At 36.2% G+C, this 13,306-nt stretch overlaps 1 protein-coding gene across 1 annotated transcript in view; it reads right to left on the reverse strand.

Moving 5' to 3' along the window:
- LOC138715710 (uncharacterized) overlaps positions 1–12,963 on the reverse strand; it is a 111,979-nt gene extending 99,016 nt beyond the window's left edge. The window contains exon 1 of the mRNA XM_069848766.1: positions 12,736–12,963. The gene's annotated coding sequence lies outside the window, so the exon portion shown is untranslated. The remainder of the gene's footprint in view (positions 1–12,735) is intronic.
- Positions 12,964–13,306: the final 343 nt, after the last annotated feature.

The raw sequence follows: 13,306 nt of genomic DNA on the forward strand, positions 1-13,306 counted from the left end.
TTCCTCCCGAGTATCATTTATATTTGTTACTGTTGCTCCAAGATATTTGAATTTTTTCACCTATTTACAATTTTTATATTTCCATTTCGCATAATATTCTCGTCACGAGATATAATCATATATTTTGTCTTTTCGGTATTTACTTCCAAATCTATCTCTTTACTTGCTTCATGTAAAATTCCCGTGTTTTCCCTCATCGTTTCTGGATTTTCTCTTAACATATTCACGTCATAATAATAATAATAATAATAATAATAATAATAATAATAATAATAATAATAATAATAATAATAATAATATTATTATTATTATCTACTGCTGCTGGTACTGCTACTATTAATATTTTATTTTTTGTAGTAGTTTGAGACATGATTTTTCATATCCTTAGCCAACAGCACAATTTCACAAGAAGCGAGAATTGGTGCAAAGCCGCTACTAGAAAACACAATGTAAAGATAGGACAAATAAAATACGCAGATACCGTGGAATAGAGGGAAATTTCCACTTCCCTTCTATGAATCGAAACCGCGCTTGCTGCATTTCTAGCTGGAAATGCTACCTTTTGGAAAAGTGCATTTAGATAGCCTTTATTCATTCAACCCTTTTCAGTGAAATTCTGATGTCAGGCGGATAAAATGTTTAGCCAGACACCATCTGTCATTTACAATTTTAATCTATAATGCTTTTCGGTGGTTATGACATCACATCTCACTTTTTTGAAGTGAAACAGCCACGAAGTCGTAAAACGCTGAATAAAAAAGCAGTCATGATGGAGATACGCAGCAGACTAAATAAAACAGAGATGATGTTTACATGTGCGTTAAAGCTAAAAATCATTACTCCAGCCAGAGCAAAACAGGAAGGCATATGGATTACGATAGGGCCGGTATTTAACGACGCTTTCAACTGCAAAGGTCATTGAGCGTCGAAATTCAACGTGGGAGAGAAATAGCCGACAGACATTGCTCGGAGCCCTCTATCAGAGAGAGATTCCTTTAACGACATTATAAATGCCAGTGTTGAACATTCTGCATAACATTTAGCTTTGGCATTAAACCATTCACATTATAAGCATGAATCGAGATACAAACCGACGGGAAAACCTATGATAAGGGTTGTATGGCCCTAAGGTCGGGCGCAAATGGAGCCACTAGTCACCGCCACCTGTAGCTGCTACAAGTTACGGTCTGTATTTTGTATAGTCTGTCTAGAGCAGTGGCCGGCATGTGACGTCATACCACGGTTAATTCAATTTGATTGTCCCACAATAAGGCTGTGAAAACCGTTACATTCTACTGGAATATCTTGTATAGAAAAAATTAACAGTTCGGCCATTCTTGAAATGATTTCCACTACTATAGGGTCTACTTACTGTTGAAATGGCGTTTCTGTTCAATTCAGTAAATTAGTCTATTTATTTATTTATTTATTTATTTCATCGATTTAGATAAAACCGTAGGGGAGAGTTGACTAAAACAAGATGCTTAGCGCGAAATAGCTAATATCTTCGAGATCACTGAGAGGAATAAGAAACAATTATTGATTATGAGTCCTTTAAGGCAGCGTTTCTCAAACTTTTTTAAAGTGGGGACCACTTTTTAAAGTCAAAACAATTCCGCGGGACCACCTTACTCTTGTTTCCTTTGAAAGCAAATTTATAATTTTCGCAGCATATTTTAATATCAATAGGCCTATATTTATATTTTAAAATTCAATTAAGGTTCGGCACTTTGGTCCTCTCGTATGAATTCGGGTGGTCCCTGGGCTGGGTTACAGGCGCGGCACCAGATGTGCAGGGAAAAGATGTCGAGAAACACCACGTATATAGTGCTTTAAATCCCTCTTTTGTTGCTGAGAGTAGAGTGGGAAGTCGATAGACGGGTAGGGTAATAAATTTCATAAAATGCAGTACTGGGAGAAAAAGTGAAATTCGATTGCCATGTGTCATTTCCAAACTCTGAGATTTTAAGCTATAGTGTGATACGAAATTAGTTTGAATTTTATTTTTTCTTCTGTCTTTTTTGAAGGATCACAAGGACAGACCTCGAGGACCACAGGTGATCCGCTGACCATAGTTTGAGAAACGCTGCCTTAAGGAATGTATTTTAATAAGTGATTTGAAAATGTGCTCTGTACCACAATGCTTAAGAGGAAATCAATGTTTATTGAAAGTTTTTCAAGTGTCCCGTTTTGCCAAACTGGTTGGATAAAACGGGATAGTGACATAAATCGATTGAAATTGTTGTAATATTAATGAATGTCACAAAAGTTGCATACAAAACATGAGTATGAACAAAAGAAATCCTTTCTATGTCAATTTATACATTATATTGTTATTAATTATTATAAATATTATAATTATTCAAATTGAGAAATGTCCATTTACAAAATCTTCTGGATCTTTGCGACTACACTCCTCGTGAGTCCACTTTTGGCACTGGGCACACAGGATTCACCCCTCTTCCGATTTTGAATTTGGATAGAGGTCGTTGCAATAAATACATGCCTCATCTTTGTCCTAGTTTTCTTCCTCCTCAGAGCTGTTTAAGGGATTAGTGGACGTAACTTTTCTTGAATTGCTTTTCTACTTTTTGTTTTCCACAGAAAACTTATTGCCACACTTAGGCCTACTATCGATTTCTTAGGGCCGTATTCACAGACATTTTTAGCGCGGGCTTCCGGTGGGCTTCCGTATTCATAAACCAGTGTTAGCGATATGATATGATTTGAATTCTGTACAAGCAACCAGTCGATAGCCGGAGCTAGTTCAGCACGCTCGTAGTGCGGGCTAGCGAAATGTCTATTAATAGCACCCTTAGAGTTTAATTTCTTTACCATTTTCTTGCCTTGTTTCCAAAGCTACAAGCTCATTCTTGTAAGATGAAGAGGTTAATATTGCTGCCTTGCCTCGTCTTCTATCATTTGTTGGTCCTACCTTATACCGAGCTTGGGGAATTTTCATAATAACAAGACACTATCCCATTTTGGCCAACCGTATGGTATCTCGTTTTGTCATACCACGCGTTGAAATTTAAAATTTAAAGCACCGATAGTTACGAAGAAAGATATCGAATTTAACTAAACTACAATTATTGAAGACTAATAACTATAGGCCTACAATTATTTCAAACACTTACCTATTGGCTGTTGAAGTTAAATGCCTCGTTATAAACACCTTAAAATGAAGGAAATATTTTAGGAAACACGGCGATTTCTAAATTCTGATTCACACAACATACACACACGAGGGAATTCTCACAAAGCAATGGCTCCCCAGTGAAGAGCTTGCGTATAGGAAGGGATTAATCTCATTTGAGAGGTGGCAGCATTTTCCTACGAAATCAATGTGGTATCCTGTTTTGGCGTACCATCTTGTTTTAGCCAATTCTCCCCTACTTCGCTGAACGATACACATTACAAGTCGTTTGGCGTCCTTTTTGCATAAGTCGCAAAATATAATTTGATTAATAGGATAAAATTTTATGCCTCGGAAGTCTGAATTGTATATGGGAATAATAAAAAGGATTGCAATAGATATTTGCCATTTCTTTCGTCTTTTAAAAATAAGTGCAATCCTTTATTTAAAAAAGCTAATTCTTTCAAACGTGTGGACTGAATGATTAGGAATAGATTTGAATATGCAAAATAAAACTTTAAGATCTGAAAAACTTTTCGTCTTTTTTAAAAGCCAGTCATGTGTTTGCAAATAAGGCATTGGGCCTCACTTTTATGCTCACGGCAAATAAATTTTGTCTACCATTTGGCATCGAATTTACACTAGACTCTTAGTTTACCGTCCCCATGAGCCAGACATTGTACAAAAGTGATGATACAAATCCAGACAAAGATTCCCTACCCCTGACTCGCTGTTTACTTCTCCACTAACTAGCAGGTACGGCTGAAGTATTTTGTAGTGTAGCGCACAGACGTGGTCACATGCACTCATGCTGTGCATGATTTGCCATGCCTGGCCACAACATTGACCTTCCACACTAGAAATGCGGGTTCAAATCTCAGAATAGTCGAAATGAAATTATTTTTGATGGATAAATATGATGTTTGAAGCGTGATACTAAGAATACGCCCTTTTTTCCGTCTTAATTCCACAACTTGCTCAGAACCATCCAGGTGTAACAGAGACTGAACTGTAGTTTTGGAGCGTTATGGCTGGTTCACAATAAACCGGAAACGAGAATCGGAACGAAAACGGAAACGGTAAAATTGTTAAAATGTGTACATTTAAATGTGAGCATTCACAATTAACGAAAAGCTTGCCGGAGTCCGGGATCGGGAACGGAGAGTTGGCCAAGTTTCAACTTTGGCGTTCACGTTTCCGATCACAGCCCACTAGATTAATTCTAGTGCCATCTAAAAGATATTTTGTCGTTGTATATTTTGTAGCAAGACCGTGACATAACCTATGCATTATTTTGTTCTGTGCTATGCATCATGGAGCAAGTTTTATTTGATGAGATTCTAATATTGAGTGTTGAGGAAAATCCTCACGTTTACGATAAGCGGCGCGCCTCGCATAAAGATGAGAAAATGAAGGAGAATACGTGGCTTTCAATTTTTGAACATCGATCGTAAGTGAACCAAATTTTATTACTGCATTGGTTGTATTGCACATTACATATTCATGCTTCAATTCAATAACTACTGTTGTGTTCATTTTTGTTCTATTACAAACGTTTCTTCTCTGATTATTTTACGTTATGGTAGACTCCTAAATAAAATTAGGTTGTGATAATAAAGATGCATGGGCATATTTATAGTACCGTTGAAATTTTGAAGTTGGTTAACCTGTGTTTATGTTGGCTGCCTTGTACTCATGAGATAACGCCATTGGTCAATTATACACAAATAACATCAGAATGCGTAATATCGACTTTACATATCGTTATTGACATGCATATCGATATGCATTGTCTACGTTCTCGGTTTATTGTGAATCAAAAATTTTCATATTCACGTTCTCTGCTTCTCGTTCCCGGTTTATTGTGAACCGGCCATTACTTCTACAGGGGGCGTCTGAGTCAAATTATACAAAATTAAAGTAACCGGTATTGAAATCAAATAAAAAATATCCGCATCAAAGTGTTCTCATAAGGATAAATATACTATGAGTTTCAAATTCACATTTTCTTGTTTCTTTTAAGTGGCAGTTGAAATCAAGGAAGTTCGAGAAGGCCGCCCGGTGTATTCATTCCTTGTCAATCGACAGTCTTTCCTCTAGTAAATAACATAGTTTTAGAATGCAGCGAAGTTCTGTCGCGATAAATCATCATTAATACCATGTGTTCGTCTATTGTGTTCGTGTACAGATATGGATGCGTTTCAGTCGAAGTGTGTGACATCACGAAACTTATCATTCCGGGCTGTACAACATAACGATGGCCTTGCAATAACGAGTATACGTAGGTCACGATAATTTATTTGGAAAATGCATGCTCATATTTTAGTACATAAATTCTCACAAAACTATCGGAATGGGACAAAAGGACCCAGTTAAACTTATTATTATTAATAACTGATTAAATGGCGATCTTACTCGTGTTAATTATGTAAGCATGTGTGGCTTACAGCTGTTTCGGTGCTACTTGACACCATCCTCAGAGCCTACTAGATCTCGTCGCTATGAATATAGATGCGACGTCTCCAAATGTTTCCCGCATTACGTATATTATTGTATCATTTGTTTGATTTCAATTGTCGTACATTAACTGATGCATCATCACTGAGCATATCGTCGTCGTTGTTCCTGCAATAATTCCTATGTGACATATTTATCGATTTTCAGATGTTTGCTCTATTAAATATCTTAAATAATGATATAGCAAATAATAAAATCTCTTATACCTGTATAATTATATTTATTTCTTTCTAAAATGTAAGAATTCACAATCTCCTATGTATCACTGCCATAGAATGAATAATTAATGTGTTTTTCTTTGTACTGAAAAATTTTATATTTTGCACATAGGAGTTATTGCAGGAACAACGACGTTAGCAGTTATGAATGGTTAAATAATGTTCTGGAATCTTCGTTTCAGTGACTTATTTGAATACTCACGCGAAGTTTGTGTACCTTTTCGAATTCTCATGTCTTTATCCTTTGGAGGCTTCATTTTGTTTAATGAAATGTAATTCCAACCTTACCACAGTCTAGTATATACAGTCACGAAGCTTGAGGTGATGAGAGTACTAGGAACAATAGACTGTGCCGGTACTATTTCGCATTGTCTGTGATGAGGCGATAGTAGCGATCCTAGTGGTTAGTAATTATCTATATATTCCCTACGTATTGAGCTTCGTGACTGTATACACTACACTGTGACCTTACTATATTATGTAGATATAAGAACATCGATGAAGCATCACAAAGGAATTTTGACTTCGAATATGGTGTACCCTAAAGTGCTCTACGTTGGAGAAGTAGAATTTGTGGAATGTAAGATTTAAAACAGTGACATACCGGCAATATAAGGAACTGCCTTCATATTGTGACCTTATGAGCAGTAGTTTAGTTGGACTCGAACGCACCGGAAAGCAGTAAATGGCTGTGCGTGAATATGTATGCCCATACTATCGTTTAAAAGTTCTCCCTTCTGTCCAGGTGTGCAATACGCAATATATTGCGTTGATATAAAAGCTCGTAGGGTTTTTTCGTTGTGACAAAAAGTTATTTGAGATAGAAGACAGAAATTAATCAGTAATAATTACATTCCCCTACACCATGAGTCATGACTCCTTGCCAACGCTGGAATAGTTTTTCGATTTCGCGTCTGAAGAAATCTGTTGGTTTGGAGTTAAAGAAGTCGTCAAGCCAAGTTTGTAAAGCATCTTCGTTATAAAAGGTGTTCCCTTGAAGACTGTTGAATAGAGAATGGAAATGGTGAACTCTAGGGCTCTAGAGCGTAAGACCGGGAGAATCTGGGGAATGTAGGCTGAATCACCTTCTAACCATGTTCCTGGACAGCCACTTTCGTTAGTGGAGTGTGAGAGTGTATTATCGTGTTGCAATAGAACTTGATGCAGTCTTCCCGGTTGTTTTTCTTCAATTGCAGCCGCAAAGTTTTTGTAATAAATATCAGCATGATTACATTCCTGGGAAGCAATTCGTGGTACACGACGCGACGCCTTCTTTATCCACCAAACGCACATCATCTTTTGTGGATGGACACTACTTTTGTATGGAGTGTTGTGTGTTGAAACGACAGAACTATTTTCTTGCAGTGCTTTTTCTGACAGCATTATCCCCGTACTCGGCACAATCAGCGTATTCCGAATCTCACCGGACCGGAAGACAACAATGACGTCACGCTGCAGCGAAATAGGAACAAAACTGATGGAAGGTTCGATGGCTATTTATTTTTTTTATTTTATGGGTTATTTTACGACGCTTTATCAACATCTAGGTTATTTAGCGTGTGAATGATATGAAGGTGATAATTCCGGTGAAATGAGTTCTGGGTAAAGCACCGAAAGTTACCCAGCATTTGCTCGTATTGGGTTGAGGGAAAACCTCGGAAAAAACCTCAACCAGGTAACTTGCCCCGACCGGGACTCGAACCCGGGCCACCTAGTTTCGCGGCCAGACGCGCTGACCGTTACTCCACAGGTGTGGACTTCTATGGCTATCATGGCGGCTGTACAAGTTGTCTGTGCTATGCTAGCAAGATTTTGCGAAATTTCCGTACTGTCACCTTGTTCAAAGAAAAGAGAGCATAAACAATTTATTTCTTGAACCAGTAGTAATAACTGGTTCGTTGACATCTTCGCTCATAAGCCATTAACGTATTGTTCTTACGTTGTGCTCATTACAAACAATACAGCAGAACACACCGCCATGACACAACAGTGCACGATGTCATTCGTCTGCTAATTCCCGCCCTATGCAAGAACCAATCAGATTCACTGATGGCGACTGATGGAGACTGCCACCACCTCTGCAAGCTGATGGCATCGGTGGAGCATCAGTGACGTCATCGTTGAAATTCGGAACATCGTGATGCCATCGGATTGCTCAGCGCTGAGATTCGGAATACGCTCAATGTTTCGAGCCGCCTCCGCTGCCTTTCCTCTTCTATTAAATTCAAACAGAAGAATATGTCGGAATTTTTTTTTTCCACTTGACATCCATCTTCTATAAGCCACAAATAGGGTAACACAAACTTTCTTCAAATCCACAAAATTCAAGGCGTATTTAAAAGCACAACACTCCAAATGGCATATGAATCTTCTAAATTCAAAACCCCCTAAAGACCATTTTGTTCAGAATAATTGAGTTATGCCCACATATTGCTTGCTAAGAATGAATTCTAATGATTTTTATAGTTTGAATTCAAAAAGCCACTAAATTTGAAGCAAAAAGTTTGTTAAAAGTCACTGTTAGGTTGAAAATTTCCTAATTTTCTACCAGTTACTGTCAAAATCTTTTAATTTGTGAAAGAAGATATAGGGAATTTTGAATCTATAGGATTCAAATGACAAATGATAAACAATGTCCTAACAACGCAGTGTTGTAAAGACGAACAAAAAACGCTACGAACGCTTTTGAGCTTTAATGGGAAAATTCCCTGAGCCCTATGCTTTAATTTCATAAAAGAGTTCTAACGTTCAATGTCCTGTTGATTTGTCAACGAGTACAGTACGATTATTTAGTCCTGACAGTCGCCGGAGATGTGCGCCTGGGTCAGGCGAGTCCATTTAGTTACGCCAAGGGATGTTTGGGTTATTCACTCGCTTGCCTTCGGAGTGATCGGATGTCATGCGTGCGGTAGAGCGGTATGTTTCCAGTACAATTAAGCTGTACTGTATTCCTTTACCGACCGCTCGCCCTTGTCTCTACTCCGGAACTCTCCCCACTCCTCCTATTACTTCCCCTCTTTCGCGTCGCTGAGCTGTCAGGACTAAATAATCCGTCTGTACTGCTTGTTTATTATTATTATTATTATTATTATTATTATTATTATTATTATTATTATTATTAGTAGTAGTATAATTTTGTGCATTATTTACATAATTATTTCAACGTTTGTTTTCGCATATAAATTCGGGTTCAAGTGATTCCGTTGCTTACGTTGCACTGAACTCATACAAGGAGATAAATGCCGCGTGCCTGTAAGGATGAAATTGCCAGAAACATTAAGGCCAAACTCTAACAAGGATTAAATGCCTACTAAAAAAAGGCGTGTAATAATTATGTACTTAACCAACGAACTATGAAGGCCATTATAATACGAATCTAGAAAACAGAAAAGATAACACTGTGACGCAGCAGGACCGGAACGAACTAACAAGCAATGATTTTCTAGCCTACGAGTATGTTCAGTTGTTATCCTGAAAGAATAATATATTAATGTTATTCCTGGAAACATATGGAGTAGAAAAACGGGTATTAAAAATAAAACTAGGCTGCGGGTATTAAAAATAAATCTAGACTGTATGCAATGGTGATAAAGTTTCGCGTTTGCCTGCCAACCCGGAACTACAAGTCAGCGTGGGTTCGACTCCTGCTTGGGCTGATTACCTGGCCGAGTTTTTCCAAGGCTTTCCCGAACTGTAATGCAAATGTAAATAATCACATAGCATATCCTTGACCTAATCTCGCTATCACCAATTCCATCGACTCTAAATAACCCTGTACTCGTAGATGATACAGCGTCGTTAAGGGGGAACGAAATTGAATTTTGGGTTAAAATTTTGATTTTATGTTTATTTTTCCAATATATTATTTGGTTTTCTCCCTTTAAAATAGTAGGCCTGTGTATAGCACATAATATCATTATATCCATATTGCATCCATTTTAATTTCTCGATTTTCTCAGAAGGGTTATGCCAGTTTTAATTTTAACGCTCATTCTTAATACATTTACGATTTTTGGGCGAAAACTATGTTTTTTTTATTTTCCAATTTATTATTTTATTTTTCCTCTTTAAAATCGTATATCACATATACTAAAATTATATTACTGAAGGAACAAAATCTTGAACTAGCAGCTCTGAAAACTTTCTCTCTATACTAAACTTTAACCGCACTGTTCTTATCACAGAAAAAACGTAATTTTTCGCAAGCCGTTTCGGTAATTTCCTAGTAGCTACCGGTGATCGGATATGTAAATAAGTTTGGTGAAACTTCGGTATCTCTCCACACTACACAATTTTTCGACCCCGTATCACTTAAATAATCCCTTCAACTATTACACTAACCTTGTCACATACCAAGGCTTGGAAATAACAGGCCTACATGACGTCATATATCCGATCACCGATACTAGGAAATTAACACTGTTTCGTCATCGAAGAGTAAAGGCTAGGCCGCTAGAGGAAAGAACATTTATATTGAGAATGGGAAAATTTAATTAATTGTTAGGAACAAGCATACAGCTACAAGTATTGTTGCAATTATGTATTTGAAAGAATTCACTAAAATCAACGTGAAATGTTATGTCAATAAAATCAATTAAACTACCTTTAAAGAGGTAAATAAATCATGTGCTAAGTATCTGTTTTAATTGAATATTTTACGATATAAAAGAGAGATTTTAAAGTGTTAGGTTCTACTTTCATTTTGTACCATTATTGAATTGGTCTCCGGTTCAAATCCCTTCTTACAGTTTTCGCTGTGTAGCATTATAATGAATAAATTTATTTTGTAATGCCAACTTTGTTTTCTCTCTCTCTGAAAAGTACAATTTAGCCTCTTTTAGGCTATTAACTCCTTTTATCCATTTTTAGGACCTATAAGATTCACATATTCGGGTCCCGTAGGTATGAAACTGAAAAGTACGTTGAAATTTCCCAATTACGAATTAAGGAAAAAATTGGTTAAAACCTACAAAGTCGGGTCCTAGTTATGATACCATTCTTGGAAACAATTTTAATGTTCTTCTCTTCAGCATGTTGTGACTGCGATGTCAATAATAATAATAATAATAATAATAATAATAATAATAATAATAATAATAATAATAATATAGTTACTACTACTAATATTATTATTATTATTGTTATTATTATTTATTATTATTATTTTAAACTTCGGTTTTACAATATATTTATATATTTTGTATCTGTATTTCCACTTTTTTTCCATTTTTATGCAAACGTAATTAATTGTAATTTTGTGCCGTCTATTGCAATTCTGGCTTTGCCCTGTTATAGACAGATAAATAAACAGGTAAATAGACAAATAAGTAGATATATAGGCCTATTTATTCCCTGTATTTTCGAAACTGTCTTTGCTGGCTACAGTGACAATATTAATTCCGGATATTTTATTCACATAGTAACTAGATAAGCCGATTTCACAGCAGGAATTAATTGCCGGTTCGACTAACATTACCTAGCCTTTACGAGGAAGAATATACACCGCAAGATACACGTATAAAATATTATTCTATTCAAATGTGCAGTAGCGTATGCAGAATTTTGGGCGAATGTAGAGTATCCAACGCCCACTGAACGAATATTTCACTTTTATCACTGCCAATGTTGCGCTATAATCGTATATGCAAGGTAAGCTATAACAAAAACCTGAACTAACCAAACCTAACCTGTCAAAGAAGCAAGTTATACTAAATGTGTGTAAAATTGGCCTATGTCTCTATAGTGGGCGGGACATAAGTAACATTGACCAATAATAATAATAATAATAATAATAATAATAATAATAATAATAATATGTTACGGCATATTTGTTAATATCATAGGCGTACTATGTTCGAATAGAATATATTCATGAGCATCCTTATAACATTTTTGAAACGTAATCTTTTCACAGCCATTGAATTTTTAACAAATTTTACCTTCTGTTTAATATTGTATATTTAAAAAATGCTTGTATAATTATACTTAGGACTACACAATAATTATATATGAGCCGTTCAGAGCAGAAGTGGTGTAGGGAAGTCAAAATTGGATAATGAGGTTTAAAGTAAAAATTTTGTAAAATACAGCGTAAAAGTAGCAATTAATATGTCCTTCGTGCTATCCACTGACTACTAATAGTTTAAATAAATTCAATATTAATTGCTACTTTGCGCTGTATTTTACAGAATATTTACTTTAACCCTCTTTACTCATTTTTTACTTACACCACTTCTGCTCTCAACGGTTCATATAGTCAACAGTTATTTGTATATGATAGGTAAACGATTATGGATAAAAAAAAATACTCGAATCTAAATATGTCATTTTTTAAGTTCAAAAAGGGGGGTTCAAACCCGGTAACCCCGCTTGCGTAAGCCTCTGGAAATGTGCATTTGCAATAAATGCATGAACAAATGCTTGTCAGCGCATACTAATTTTGAAAGAATATAAATTTTGCACATAATTAATACGTTACAAGCAACGCATTTTAATGTAAATCTGAAATTCAAAATGTGAAGATATTCGTTTAGTGTTAATGTATTTACACAACGCTCTCAAATTTCATATCAATAATGCAGTACGTGGATCGGAAGGAGTCTGAGATACAGGCGAATAGTCTTTTCGGCCGTGACTATGAAGTCACCTCCTCCTTAATACTAAAAAAATGAAATAAAGTATACATCAACGTAAGCAACTGTCATAATTATGACACGTGCACGGCTTTCATATTTTATTCTGATATGATAATTGTAAATCACGTGTATGTTTTAACATAAATACTTTAAAATGTAGTACAATAACATTATTTGAAGACGAGATTCGATCTCCAAAATTACGAATTTGAATATCTGTATAGCTCACCGCTGGATTGTCGATGGTATCGTGTCTGGTTGCTGATGAAGTCTCCGATGAAAATATCGTGTGTTATTGCTCGAGCCACAGTAACGGTACATCACACTACACCATAGGTTACATTTGTTTCATTCACCAGTCAAGAGTAACCGCGATGAAACTTTCACTCCGCCGAACCGTCTGCCATGCAGGCACGGAGGGGAACAATACCGAAAGCTGACTGCAACGTTGAGGGCGTAGAGGCTTGAGCGGACGTTGAGATCTAAACTTGTCCTTGAAGCCAACTGTCTACAGCGCCATACGCGAAACTGTTTTGAACTGCCACAAAAAATACTGGTTTCTTTTTTACACATTATTTTTATAAAGGAAGTTGTATTTAGTTTTTATGCAACCTAAACATTAAAGGGAAGTAGAAGATAAGTACGGAACGTGACCAAAAAATGCATGCAGAACAGTAACATGGTAACTATTCAAATTGTTTAGTTCAAGAGAGTAAAGGTGCATCCACACGGTTCAATTTTCCGTACGTTTACGCGTGCAATCTGGAGAGGATATTGAAATAATCAAGTTGAAGACAAAC

The sequence above is a fragment of the Periplaneta americana genome, chromosome 15, assembly GCF_040183065.1.
Source record: "Periplaneta americana isolate PAMFEO1 chromosome 15, P.americana_PAMFEO1_priV1, whole genome shotgun sequence".
In the NCBI taxonomy this organism is placed as follows: domain Eukaryota; kingdom Metazoa; phylum Arthropoda; class Insecta; order Blattodea; family Blattidae; genus Periplaneta; species Periplaneta americana.